The sequence below is a fragment of the Triticum dicoccoides genome, chromosome 6B (genome assembly GCF_002162155.2).
Source record: "Triticum dicoccoides isolate Atlit2015 ecotype Zavitan chromosome 6B, WEW_v2.0, whole genome shotgun sequence".
NCBI lineage: Eukaryota > Viridiplantae > Streptophyta > Magnoliopsida > Poales > Poaceae > Triticum > Triticum dicoccoides.
The window spans coordinates 150,967,340-150,982,277 of NC_041391.1; the positions used below are offsets into that span (position 1 = coordinate 150,967,340).

Sequence of the window (14,938 nt, forward strand, 5' to 3'; positions counted from 1 at the left end):
GAGCACAGATGGAGCACTTCCTCGACGCCACAAGCCCGGCGCCCCCTGCCACCATCACCATCGACAACAATGGGAAGGAAGAGCAGGTCTTCAACTTCGCCAGATCGATCTGGTTTGCGCAGCAGCAGCAGCTACAAGGGTATCTCATGGGGTCCTTGTCTCGAGAGGTCCTTGCCCAAGTAGCGATGCTCCAGACGCCGGCCGAGGTGTGGAACTCTATCCATGCCATGTTTGCTGCGCAAACGCAAGCCCAGAAGATCAACACGAGGATGGCGCTCACCAGTCTGCAGAAAGGTAATCTAACCATGGCAGAATATTTTGGGAAAATTAAAACCCTTACAGATGAAGTTGCTTGCGCCGGTGCACCGCTCGGGGACGCCGAGAACATCTCCCACGTCATCGCCGGCCTCGACATCGACTACAATCCAGTGATCTCGGCCTTGGCGGCGCGGATCGAACCTGTTACGGTTCAGGAGCTGTATAGCCAGCTCCTGAGCTTCGACGCCAGCCTCAGCATGCTTCAAGGAGGCAATCTGCGCCAGTCTTCTGTCAACGTCGCCTCCCGTGGACGCGGTCGTGGGCGTGGACAGCAGTGGCGCGGTCGCGGCAACAGCAGCGGCGGCGGGCGCAGTGGTAACCAGGGCCACGCTCGCCCTGGTGACCGCGGCAACAATGGTGGTGACCGCGGCGGCAACAACTACAACGGCGGCTACAACGGCAGAGGCGGCTACAACAACAACAACCGTCGTCCTAGATGTCAGCTGTGCAAGAAACCGGGCCATGAAGTCATTGACTGCTGGCACCGGTATGATGAGGACTTCGTGCCCGACACAAAGCATGTCGCTGCAGCCATGCGGGAGCACGGCGGAGCTGATGGTGACACGGTCTGGTATGCTGACTCTGGAGCTACGGACCATGTCACGAATGAGCTAGAGAAGCTTGCCCTCCGAGAGAGGTATCACGGCAGTGATCAGATTCACACCGCAAGCGGTGGAGGTATGGACATCACCCACATTGGTCAATCTTCTATTAATTCCCCTAGCCTTAAACGTGATCTTGTCCTTAAAGATGTCCTTCATGTACCTCAAGCCGATAAAAATCTAGCTTCCATGTCTCGTTTAACTTCCGACAATAATGTTTTCTTTGAAACTCATCCTACCTATTTTTTCATAAAGGATCGGGCAACGAAGGAGCTCATCCATCACGGTAGATGCATTGGAGGATTATACCCCATCACATCAAGAGTCTTTGATCGAAAGCGTCACCGTCAAGTTTATTCTGCCATCAAGCCTTCCTTAGCCAAATGGCACCAAAGATTAGGTCATCCTTCTCCAAATATAGTCAAGCAAGTAGTCAATAAAGGCAATCTTTCGTTGTCACGTAGTCCCGAAAGTGAGTCAGTTTGTGAAGCTTGCCAATGTGCAAAGAGTCACCAACTTCCTTATCCTCTGTCAAATAGTGTGTCTCATGCTCCTTTAGAGCTTATTTTCAGTGATGTATGGGGTCATGCAAGAGATTCTTTTGGTCGCAAGAAATACTATGTCAGTTTTATTGATGATTATAGCAAATTCACATGGATATATTTGCTTAAGTTCAAATCTGAAGTCTTTTCTGTTTTCCAAGAATTCCAAAAACTTGTTGAAAGACAGTTTGATAGAAAGATCCTTGCAGTCCAAAGTGACTGGGGAGGAGAATATGAGAAACTCAATTCTTTCTTCCGTAGCGTTGGCATTATTCATCATGTCTCTTGTCCTCATGCACATCAACAAAACGGTTCAGCCGAACGCAAACATCGTCACATTGTGGAAGTTGGTTTGTCTCTTCTAGCTCATGCATCAATGCCACTTAAATATTGGGATGATGCCTTTATCACGGCTACTTACCTTATAAATCGTTTGCCTAGTCGAGTCATTGGCAACACCACTCCTTTGGAACGCTTGTTTCATCAAAAACCAGACTATAGCTCTCTAAAAATCTTTGGGTGTGCTTGCTACCCAAACTTGCGTCCTTACAGTCACCATAAACTTGAGTTTCGGTCCACCCAATGCGTGTTTTTTGGCTATAGTAATCTTCATAAAGGATACAAATGTCTAGAAATCTCATCCGGTCGTATCTATATATCTCGTGATGTTATTTTTGATGAAACATTATTTCCATTTGCTAAACTTCATCCTAATGCGGGAGCTCTTTTGCGTGCTGAAATCTCCCTTCTTTCTGATCCTTTATCTTCTCCTGATCACGGGGGTGAATTAATTAGAACTGATCATGTGGAAAATTCCATGAAAATTTTGAATCTCATGTTGATTGTGCAGCCACAGGTCATGATTTTATGTGTGTAGATGCAGCCAAAACAGGACCAGGCGCCAGATCCCAGGCAGATTCGCCTGGCACTGCGGTCACGCGATTCGAGGATGATTCGCGCCGCAGTCTGACGGGAGCGGGATCCCGGCGGATTGCCTCGCGTCTCCCGTAACGCCCGGTCGGGTGGCCGACCGCCCACCAGGCGCGGAGCCAATCAGCGCCTCTGCCCCGGTGGCCGACAGCCCGACAGGCGCGGAGCCCACCAGTGCAGAGCCCACCAGCCCGCGCCGCAGCGTCTCGCCCTGCGCCACGCGTTCCGATGCCGCTGGTGACGGGGGGAGCGTATCTGCCGTTGGAGGATCTTCTGTGCCAGACGGAGGATCTTCTGTGCCAGACGGATCCGTGGCTATTTCTGCAGCAACTTCAGTTCCTCTCCGTCATACACGATCTCGGTCAGGTATTGTCAAGGAGAAGCAATATACAGATGGTACAATCAGGTATGATAAACTCAAGCGAGCTTTTCTCACAACCGTTGGTGAGCCAACAAATTTGCATGATGCTCTTGCACACAAGGATTGGAAGAAGGCTATGGATGTTGAATATGATGCATTAATTCAAAACAAAACTTGGCGATTAGTTCCCCCAAAGAGGGATGCTAATGTGATTGGCTGCAAATGGGTATATAAAATTAAGAAAAGAGCTGATGGAAGTATAGACAGGTACAAAGCCAGACTAGTTGCAAAAGGTTTTAAGCAAAGGTTTGGTATAGATTATGAAGATACTTTTAGTCCTGTTATTAAGTCAGCTACTATTCGACTTGTATTGTCTATTGCTATTTCCAGAGGCTGGAGTCTACGACAGCTAGACGTTCAGAACGCGTTTCTTCATGGTGTTCTTGAGGAAGAAGTGTTCATGAGGCAGCCACCAGGATATGAAAACAAAAACACACCAAACTATGTCTTTAAGTTGGACAAGGCATTGTATGGGTTAAAACAGGCCCCAAGAGCCTGGTATTCGAGGTTAAGTACACAGTTGCAAAAGCTTGGGTTTACACCATCAAAGGCAGATACCTCATTATTCTTTTATCATAAGAACAATGTTACTATATTTGTTCTTGTTTACATTGATGATATAATCGTTGCCAGTTCCAGCTCAGATGCTACAACTTGTCTGCTTAAGGATTTGAAGTTGGAGTTTGCTCTCAAAGATTTGGGAGATCTACATTACTTTCTTGGAATTGAGGTCAAGAAGGTAAATGATGGCATACTTCTTACACAAGAGAAATATACCATGGACATTCTCAGAAGGGTAGGTATGGAAAAATGTAAGCCGGTCAGTACACCTATCTCTACTTCAGAAAAGCTTACTGTTGAAAGTGGAGAAGCACTTGGGCCAGATGATGCAACAAATTACAGAAGTGTTGTAGGTGCATTACAATACTTGACTCTTACACGTCCTGATATTTCATATTCTGTTAACAAAGTATGTCAATATTTGCATGCTCCTACTACTGTTCATTGGACAGCAGTCAAAAGGATTTTGAGGTATCTCAAGTTTACAGAGGGACTTGGTCTTCAGATTGTCAAGTCTTCTTCTATGCTTGTGTCAGCTTACTCTGATGCAGATTGGGCAGGGTGTGCTGATGATAGAAGGTCAACAGGTGGCTTTGCTGTGTTTCTGGGAACAAACCTTGTGTCATGGAGTGCAAGAAAACAGGCAACAGTCTCACGTTCAAGCACTGAGGCTGAGTATAAAGCTTTAGCTAATGCAACAGCTGAAGTAATTTGGATTCAGACATTGTTACATGAACTTGGAATTAAAGTTCCACAGGCTGCAAGATTATGGTGTGATAACATTGGTGCAACCTATCTTTCAGCTAATCCTGTTTTTCATGCACGGACAAAGCATATTGAAGTTGATTTTCACTTTGTCAGAGAAAGAGTGGCACGAAAACTGCTTGATATAAGGTTTATTCCAACAGGTGATCAACTTGCTGATGGATTCACAAAACCTTTGACAATGCGGAGGTTAGATGATTTCAAGTACAATCTTAACCTTGGCAAGTAGGGTTTAGATTGAGGGGGAGTGTTAGAATACAAAGTGTATAGAGATAGGATAGTTGTTTAAACTTGTATCTCTATCTATCTTTTCTTCTCTCCCGTATCCCATGTAACTTCTCGAGCAGATCACGATCACGATCGATCTCTCTCAACTTGTACTTCAAGACTTCGGTCATATAAATACAATGCGGCCCGAGACAAAGGGTTCTACGCTTCGTCATACGCAAGCGCTCATACATATGCGCATACGCTCATTCCTATAAATGCGCACACGCACATCCTACCCGTATGAGCATCTCCGGGAGACTGAGCCGGCATGTCATCTCGAAATTTACGAAGTCACTGTAGGTGACCTGAAAATAAATTCAGGAAATGAGAGCATCAGGACTTGAACCCTGGTGGGCTGGGATACCACTGTCCCTCTAACCATCAATCCACAGGTTGGTTGGTTAGAGCAACTCCAACACGCCGACCCAAACTGACGCGCGCTTTGTCTGCTGTTCGTCCGTTTGGATCAGCTAGGCGGACGTGCGCATCCGGTTTTTCATTTGGGTCGGCAGGTGCGCCCAATAGGAGGCCGACCCATTTATGCCGACGTGGCCGAAGCTACTAATTAAACATAAATATACATAAATGACCGGTCAAACGCCGGCCAAAGTCCACTTAAACAACTAGAAAATTAAAAAAAACAATAAGCCGCCCGCACGCTGCGCTAGTAGACCGCCTTGCCCTTGTCGTCGTCGTCCTCGCCGCCGGTGAGGTCAATGAAGACGGGGGGAGGCCCAGCCCAACCGGATGCGGCTTGATAGGCCGGCAACGCAGCCTCCTCCAGCGTCTGCTGTGGCGACGACATAGCAGCGAGGCGGGCGCGCTCCTCCTCCTCCTCCTCCTCCTCCTCAAGTCGCAAAGCCTCCTCGTCACGGTGCAACATCTGCTCATATAGCATCTGTCGCTCGCCATCGGCCCCCTCCTCGGCGAGCAAGTGCGCCTTCCAGCACTCAAGGTGACCGCCTCTTTTTCCGGCATGGCGGCGTAGTGGTAGGGAGGCGCGCTCACCCACTCACAGGACTGGCCGGTCCACAAATAGGACTCCTTCGGCCAAGTGGGGGGCAGCGGTGACCGCTTGCGCGTGGGATTTGGCTCGGGCTTGGGCTTGGGCTTGGGCTCGACGAGGGGCGGTGGCGGGGCCGGTGGCGGCACGATCATGGGCGCCTGGACGGAGTGTTCCGCCGTGAACAGAGCAAGGGCTTGCTCAGCCCATCCCAATGGGCGTCCTTCTCGAGCCGGCTCGCCTCCAACGCGTGCTGCAGTGCCTCCTCGAGGGCGGCTTGGTAATCCGCCTCCGCCTCCTCCTCCTCCGGTTCTACACGCAGGGGCGGCGGCGGAAGGTCGTGGTTGATGTGGACGCCGAGCCGCTGTTGCTCCTCGTGCTCGAGGGCAAACCAGGCCTCCCAGTTGGGAGAGTCTGCGACGTACTCGGGCATCCGCCGTTGTGCCGGCGTGAGCTGCGCCCGGCGCATGCGCACCTTCTCGACGTGCGCTCGCTGTGTCCGCGGAACCGCCGGCACCGGCATCCGCTGCGGATAGAGGTGCAAGTGGTGAGGCAGCGTCACAACGGGGTAAGGCAGTGGCTGCCTGTACTCCTAGTGCCACCGTGCTAGGTGCACTGGGATGTGCAGACGCTGCTGACCTAGGCGGGCATGCACCGGCGGCGGAGGAGGAGGGGGAGGAGGAGCACGGGAGGATGAGGCACCGGGAGTGCCCTTGCCTTTGCCGCTGCCGGAGCTGCTGCCAAAGAGTCCCATGGCTAGGGTTTTGGGTTGTCGCCGTCGAGGAAGCAAGAACAGGGTGGTGGGGGGCCATATGTGGACGGAAGTGGATGAGGACGCCCCCCGCACGCGTGGGTTAAAAAACGGCGGTTGCACTGGCTGACTAGTGGGCCCAATGTCGGTGGTCGTCATAAATTAGACGGTGAGCGGTAGTTGGGTGGCATCGTGGGCGCTGCGGACACCGAGGGGCCGCGCGGCGCGGACGCGTTTTGGCTTTGGGTCGGTGCATTGGGCCTCCATTTATGTCAGCGCCGACCCAAACAGACGCAGGCGGATGATTTGGGTCGCTGCGTTGGAGTTGCTCTTAGAGGGAGAGTGGTATCCCCAGCCCATCAGGTTTTGATAGAGGCGGAGGTGTCCCGTCTTTCGATGAGATGATGGATATCGCTTTGGTGGAAGTCGACTTGGACGATCCGACTACGAACGTGCGAGGACGTCGCGCCTTAGCAATCGCTAAACCAACTCCGAGAGGTTATTGACCACGCCGGAGCACGATCAACCTGACCACGAGGGTCTGTTTCCTGCGAGCAAACAAAGAACAAGCAAGAAACTGAGATTGCAATCTGGATATTGCGAATATAAGATGGAAGCTTTATTGATCAAGGTGGGGTTCTATGACGCCTTTGTCTGGTCGTTGAACACAAACGAAGTACGCGAAGTTGCAGCTATGGCAAACTTTTAATCTAAACAAAACCCAAGGAAAAAGATACTAGATGGATCTACTTATATAGGAGCAAGGGGTGGCGGCCAAGGAGGTGGGAGAACGTCCCAAGGCAGCCTAAAACCAACCCTAGGTCGTACAAGGCTCATGGGCCCAAGTGGAGGTGACGTAACACATTTGGACTTGTAGTTTGACTCGGATTCTGCTGCAGTGTCAGATTGTTTCGTCCATAACTCAATGCTCCGGACGAATTTTAAGGTGATTCCAATTGGGTTGGAAAGAGCATGAAATCTACTTTCCAACAAAAAAAGAATCACCCAATTCAGAGTCCGTATGAAGAAGTTGTTAACGTTTTGAGTCAGGTATGTTTGTGCAGTCCGAATCTGAGTCTAGAACGTGAGAGACTTGGACTCTATCTTCTCTTGGGCCAAAAGTGACGTGAGAGAACTTTTTGAACAGCAAATAAACATCTCTTTCTTCCTTATCTTCATATGTGGATTGTACAAATGTCCCATACACCTGCAATTAGACAAAACACAAAAGTGTGTGAAGTATTTTTGTTCTGGATAACATAAATAGATTATTGAATAGTTTGCTCTAGAAATCACCTGACAAATATGCATGTATGCAATATTTTTGGTCATATCCAAGGTAGTCATGTCCTCATCATCCTCCCCTTCTTGAAAATAAAGCCCTCCTCGGCGTTGCTTAATCTGAAATGTGGCTAACAAAAGAGACAAGGTGTACATGTTGTATATGTATATGTCATCCATTTTTACTTCCCTCAATTTTTGCATATATGACACATGAATAGATGAGTAACTTGCATAGTTCATAAAATATAAAGCCAAAAAATTAGCAGAAGAAGTAGAAGGCATGAAAATATTGCAACTCAGTTTGAACATATAAGTGAAGCTCTTATTCATTTCAAAAGATTGATAATGTTCATCATTAAACCATCCCAACGTTGGTGAATAAACCTTACTTGCATCAAATTTACATGCTACAACATGCTTAAATAAGGAAACATGCAATAAGTCATTCAACACATAATCATCACCAAGATTAGAGGTCATATCAAAATGATTAAACATTGATTCTTTTGCATCAACGGTTAATTCAATGGGTGCACTCAAAATTGTTGGTATTTCAGTTGTTTGATCACATGGCAAAGTCAAATTATCAATATAATCCTCTAAAATAGGTGGTGTGATCAAAGTAGTGGGTAGCTCAACACATGATGTATTCAAGTTAACTAGGCATGCATCATTCTCACGTAAAAGTGGAAAATATGGACCTTTGTCATTACCTCTTATAGTCAACTTAGATGATGCAGGCACTCTCGATGGTGATGTGTCACATGGTGGAGATGCTGTAGTCCTCGCAACAACGGATGTGGTTGTCATAGTACGCCTAGTAGTTGAATAAACATCTGTATCAACAGTTGGAATGTGCACCGTGCGCTTGTTCTCCTTATGGGCAACACGTCGTTTTATTTCCTGTTCAGCTTTGCAAGCAAGATGAAACAAATGGTCCATAGGATAACACTCTTCATGAATTAGTATCTCCTGAATATTATGGTTTAATCCTCCCCAAAATCTATCCATAAAATCTTCTTCACTTTCTTCTAAAAATGAGTGCAACAAGGTAGTTTGTAAATCATCATAATATTTTGTTACGGTGTCACTACCTTGTTTTAAATGTTCTAGTTTTTTAATCATGCCACGAGTATAATAAACATCGACGAATCTATCTCTCATGACATGTTTTAAATCATCCCAAGTATTAGGTACATAATCAAGGTGTAACCGACAATATTCACTCCACCAAACTAGAGCATAACCAGTGAAAGAACCAACCGCAACCGCAACTTTTTTACGTTCATCAAAATTATGGGAAGCAAATATATTATTTATGTCTAACTCCCATTCAATATATAAAGCAGGTCTAAAATGGCCATTAAATGGTGGTATAGAAACATGAACCTGATCATGTGCATTTGGATGTTTGTGCACCTCTCGTGACGGTTGTGGTATTTGCATAGGTGGTGGTATGTCTCCCGCGATCGACAAAGCCCATGAATTGACTCTGGATCCTGTCATGATTAGTAGAACAAGAAACAAAATCCAAAAATAATGTTCCTACAACTACTAGGATGTGGTGGTAAAACGCTCACAGTAAAGCAAATATCAATGTCTTACAAGTTCTTACCATGCAGCAGGCGGTGATCGGCAACCAGCGGTGTCAAATAACTTTGAAGATTGAGTAAAGCGATTGCCAGGGGAAAGTGCGTAAACACGGTGTAGAAATATGTGGAGCTGGGTTGGCTATATATGGTAGCAAAAGATTAGCAATAATCAATTCAAAGATGCAATGTTGAATAAACGCTCAACGACGGTACTGTGCTGGTCCTAAGCTAGACCGGACTAGAGACGCGAGCCTAGAACACTAATGAGGTCACGGCGTAGCACAACTAGCATCAATGAAGGATACTAAGTAGCTCTGGACAGCAAGATATAAGTGAAGATCACAACGGCAGTAAAGATAATGATGAAAAACAACTACCAAGCAGAAAATACAACAACTCTCTCTCCAACTTTCCTCTTGAAAAGTTTGAGCCAATTTTCTGATAAATTCTTTCAAAGAATGCTACTAACTCAAGCTTTCCAATGCAACAGGGATCACTCAATTCCGAGTTGATATGAGGAGTCAAAGAATTCTAAAACTGGCCTGAAAAATTGGAACAAGCTGTGTTCACGAACTTCAGAGGGCAAAAAGACCTATTTAGAAGCCGATTTTGAGGTGTCAAATATTGAACTAGCTTCTGTAACTATTTAGATGCGACTCGTCTCTAGCTTCAATTTGAGTACTCACGGAGCCAAAACAGACTTCGTATGAGGAAGATACACCTATTTTACTAAACAGTGCGCAAAACAGATTCCAATCCAAATTCAGGTACGAGATTGATTCTAGATAGATCCGATTTTTTTTCTTCTCTCTTTTTTTTCTCACGCTTTTTTTTCTTTTTCTTCTCTCTCTTTTTCTTTTTTCTTTTCCTTTTTTTCTCTCTTTTTTCCCCTCTTTTTTTCCCTCTGTCCAAGACAAACTAGATAAGATGCAGATTGGATCAGGCGAAGATGTGAATGACCTCAACTATGATTATAACAATGAACAACGCGTAGCACGTGGTGGAAATAATAGATAGGATGGTGGACAGTGGAAGGGATAATGATGCAGCGGCGGCGTGACTAATGTGAACAGAACTCGAAACTCTAAAGGAACTAGACACTAAGACCAGCAACTGACACGACGATGCAATCGATAATTCAACTATGCAAGCAACGAATAGAAAATTGCAAAGGCTCAGACTGGCTTGGATAAAGGATGAACAGATCTAACTTTTTTTGTGGCTTTTTCATGGACTATAGGTATGAATGACAGATGCGATCTAAACTATGAAAAACTGTAAAATCTCACCGAGCAACCTGAAAACTGATACCACTTGATAGAGGCGGAGGTGTCCCGTCTTTCGATGAGATGATGGATATCTCTTTGGTGGAAGTCGACTTGGACGATCCGACTACGAACGTGCGAGGACATCGCGCCTTAGCAATCGCTAAACCAACTCCGAGAGGTTATTGACCACGCCGGAGCACGATCAACCTGACCACGAGGGTCTGTTTCCTGCGAGCAAACAAAGAACAAGCAAGAAACTGAGATTGCAATCTGGATATTGCGAATATAAGATGGAAGCTTTATTGATCAAGGTGGGGTTCTATGACGCCTTTGTCTGGTCGTTGAACACAAACGAAGTACGCGAAGTTGCAGCTATGGCGAACTTTTAATCTAAACAAAACCCAAGGAAAAAGCTACTAGATGGATCTACTTATATAGGAGCAAGGGGTGGCGGCCAAGGAGGTGGGAGAACGTCCCAAGGCAGCCTAAAACCAACCCTAGGTCGTACAAGGCTCATGGGCCCAAGTGGAGGTGACGTAACACATTTGGACTTGTAGTTTGACTCAGATTCTGCTACAGCGTCAGATTGTTTCGTCCATAACTCAACGCTCCGGACGAATTTTAAGGTGATTCCAATTGGGTTGGAAAGAGCATGAAATCTACTTTCCAACAAAAAAAGAATCACCCAATTCGGAGTTCGTATGAAAAAGTTGTTGACGTTTTGAGTCAGGTATGTCTGTGCAGTCCGAATCTGAGTCCAGAACGTGAGAGACTTGGACTCTATCTTCTCTTGGGCCAAAAGTGACGTGAGAGAACTTTTTGAACAGCAAATAAACATCTATTTCTTCCTTATCTTCATATGTGGATTGTACAAATGTCTCATACACCTGCAATTAGAAAAAACACAAAAGTGTGTGAAGTATTTTTGTTCTGGATAACATAAATAGATTATTGAATAGTTTGCTCTAGAAATCACCTGACAAATATGCATGTATGCAATATTTTTGGTCATATCCAAGATAGTCATGTCCTCATCAGGTTTTTAGTTCTGGTGCTTGCATAAGTTCCGGTGTGTTAAAAAAAATCAGTTTTGTGAACCAACTTGTGGTTGGATGGGTAAAGGACAATGATATCCCTAGCCCAGCAAGGTTCAAGTTCTGATGCTCGTATTTTTTGATTTATTTTAGGATTTTCGACGAGTTGCCTACATTGATTTTGTAATAATATGCCGGCTCGGCCTCTCGGAGGTACTCATATGGATATAGTGTGCCTGTGTGCATTCATAGGAGTGAATGTGTGCGTATAATTATGAGCGCTTGTGTATGTATTGTGTTAATAAAAATTATTTTTTTCTTAAGCACCGGCTTTGCTTTCCTTTTTTACTTTGTACTACATTAGGCTTGTCTGACACACAACTATTTGAAAGTTTGACCAAGTTTATAGAAAAAATTATCGACATTCTTAATACAAAATTGATATTATTAGACCCATGGTAAAATAGCAAGGAATATACATGCAACAGACGTTTCGTTGAAGTCAAATTGTTCTTTTTTTTGAATTTTCACCGGGAGGGGGGGGGGGAGTTTCCCCCACCTGAATATATTAATCAGAGAGGCAAAAAGCCCCGTTGATTACAAGCATCAATGAAGACGCCCAGCAAGAGAATACACATGGGGGGAGAGGTAAGGTAGAGAAAACAGGGCCGAACCCTAGCTCGCAACCACTACCCCAATGTCGTCATCCAGGTGTCTACACGAGCACGACAGGGCTCTTTCAGGCGCCCACGCCACAAGAGGGCGTCTTCCCGGCAGCAGGCAAGCAACCGAGCAAGAGAAGGGTGCAGCCCCTGAAAAACCACAGCATTTCGGTGCTTCCACAGGTGCCAGCAGCACATCATAGCGAAATCCCGAGCGGAGCAGACCACCGCGCTAGCTGAAGACGCCAACTGACCCAGGTTATCTACCGCCGCGTCAGTGATGTCAACTCCAACTTTCCTCCAGAAAGCCGCCGCGAACGGGCAGGAAAAAACCAGATGATCTGCACTCTCCAGCGCCACCTCACAGACTGGACAGTCAGCACCACCCGACTCGATGATATGCTTCTTCAGCAGCACATCTCGAGTGTGGATACGCTGTTGCACCATAAGCCAACAGAAGAACTTGACCCGCGATGGTGCCCACGCCTCCCAGATGAACACAGCCCATGGGACGGCCACCCCTCCGAACCGCAGCAGCAGGTACGCCCTGGCAGATGACAGGCGCCCGCATGGGATCGAGGTGTGGAGGAGAGACCGTTCATCCCCTCCCTCCCGGACTGGCGTTGTTTCGATCAAGCTCAAGACCATAGCCAACTCCCGCTCCCCGACACGCGTGAGGCGTGGGACGAGGTGTCTGCGGAGCCCATCGGCTCTCACTTGCCAGACAGTCACCACGACCGATGTGGTATGGGAGAAAAGGGCAGGAAAGGCAGCCACCAGAGCACCGCACGTACGGCAGCCAGTGATCCAACGAGAAGGAGACCGTGCGCCCGTCCCCCACGCTCACCGTAGAGAGAGCGCGATACAGGGGGGCCACCTTAGATAGGACCCGTCCCTGCTCACCCAGCGTGTGGTCACCACACCCCAGGAGCGAACGCCCATTTGCATCCACCCAGACCCAGGCAGCCCATCTTGATTGCGGAGCAGTATGCAGCCTATGAATCATTTTCAGCAAGAGGCAATCATTTTGGGTCGTGAGGCTGCGTACCCCCAAACCACCTTCCGTTTTTGCACGGCACACCCGTTCCCACGCAACCACGCACTGTGCTCCCGAGGCTCTCTCAGCAACATTCCACAGAAAGGCTCTTCTCATTGCATCCAGCTCTCTGACCAAAGCGCGGGGGGGGGGGAGGTGCAGAGCTGCCATGGCATAGGTTGGCAAAGCGTCCAGAACCGCGTTGATCAGGACTAGGCGCGCGGCTGGAGAGAGGAGGCGTGCCGCCGAGCCAGCCAGGTATTTGTCAACTTTAGCCAGCATTGGCAGGAAATCCGCAAACCTTAATTTCTCCCAGGATAGGGGCAGACCGAGATAAGTTTACGGAAAAGCCCCCACAACATAGCCCAAAGCTCGCACGACTACCTCCTGGGTCTTCGGATCGACATGGACAGGGACGAGCGTGCTCTTGGTAAACTTTATCTTCAACCCAGTAGCTTCAGAAAACATATCCAGGATCTGACGAAGTCTGGCAACTCCTTCCTCACATGCCCGCATGATGATCAGGGTATCATCAGCGTACTGAAACAGCACATCCGGAGAATCGGGCACCAGGGAGTATTTCAAAACTGTATCTTGGCGGATCAACTGCTGTAGGACATCAGCAACGATCAGAAAGAGGTAAGGCGAGATCGGGTCTCCTCGACGGAGACCGCACTTCAATTTGAACCAATTCCCAGGCACGCCATTCAGCAAGACCGCAGAGTGGGATGAATGAAGGATCTCATCAATCCAATCACACCAGGCCGTCGGGAACCCATGCGTTTCCATGATGGAACGGAGGCTCTCCCAATTGATCGAGTCGAAGGCTTTGAAAAAATCAAGCTTCAGCACCACCGCAGGGGCGTTCCTCTTGTGGCAGCATTGGATCAACTCAGTGGCGTAGACGAAATTTTCTGAGATACTTCGCCCTTTCACGAAACCAGACTGGTCCTCATCGATCAAAACCACGATCTGCCTCTGGAGCCTGGCGGTCAGCCCTTTGCATAAGATCTTCACATCTCTGTTTTGCAGAGAGACTGGTCGGAAATCACCCGGTGTTGGGACTCCAGTTTTCTTGGGAAGGAGAGCAACATAGGCCCGGTTGATCCCGTCCAGGGAGGCAGAACCATAGCAGAGATCGTCGAACAGCTTCTGGATATCATCCGCCACTCCTCCCCATGCAGCTTCGTAGAAGGCGGGGCCCGGGCCATCAGGGCCAGGGGCACTGGTGCGGTCGAGCGCATCGACCGCCGTGTTGACCTCGACGCGGCTGAAAGGCGCAACGAGGGGCGGCCCATCCACCCTCGCAGAGTGGGCGTAAAGCTCACTGAGAGTGAAGCGCCAGATGGGCCGACACGGCCGGGCCAAGAGGTTGGTGAAGAAGCCCAGCAGCGCCGCGGCCTTGCCTGCTACGTCGTATCCACTGATACGTCTCCGTCGTATCTACTTTTCCAAACACTTTTGCCCTTGTTTTGGACTCTAACTTGTATGATTTGAATGGAACTAACCCGGACTGACGCTGTTTTCAGCAGAATTGCCATGGTGTTGTTTTATGTGCAGAAAATAAAAGTTCTCGGAATGACCTGAAACTCCACGGAACACCTTAGAAAAAATAAAAAGAAAATCATCGCCAAAGATGAAGGCCAGGGGGCCCACACCCTGTCCACGAGGGTGGGGGGCGCCCCCCTGGGCGCGCCCCCCTACCTCGTGGGCCCCCTGGTGGCCCTCCGACGCCAACTCCAACTCCATATATTGGCTTTCAGGGAGAAAAAATCAGAGAGAAGAAATCATCACGTTTTACGATACGGTGCCGCCGCCAAGCCCTAATCTCTCTCGGGATGGCTGATCTGGAGTCCGTTCGGGGCTCCGGAGAGGGGGATTCATCGCCGTCGTCATCAT

The 14,938-nt window shown here is 48.0% G+C and overlaps 1 pseudogene; it reads left to right on the top strand.

Moving 5' to 3' along the window:
* Positions 1-365: 365 nt before the first annotated feature.
* LOC119327074 lies at positions 366-504 on the top strand (annotated as a pseudogene).
* Positions 505-14,938: the final 14,434 nt, after the last annotated feature.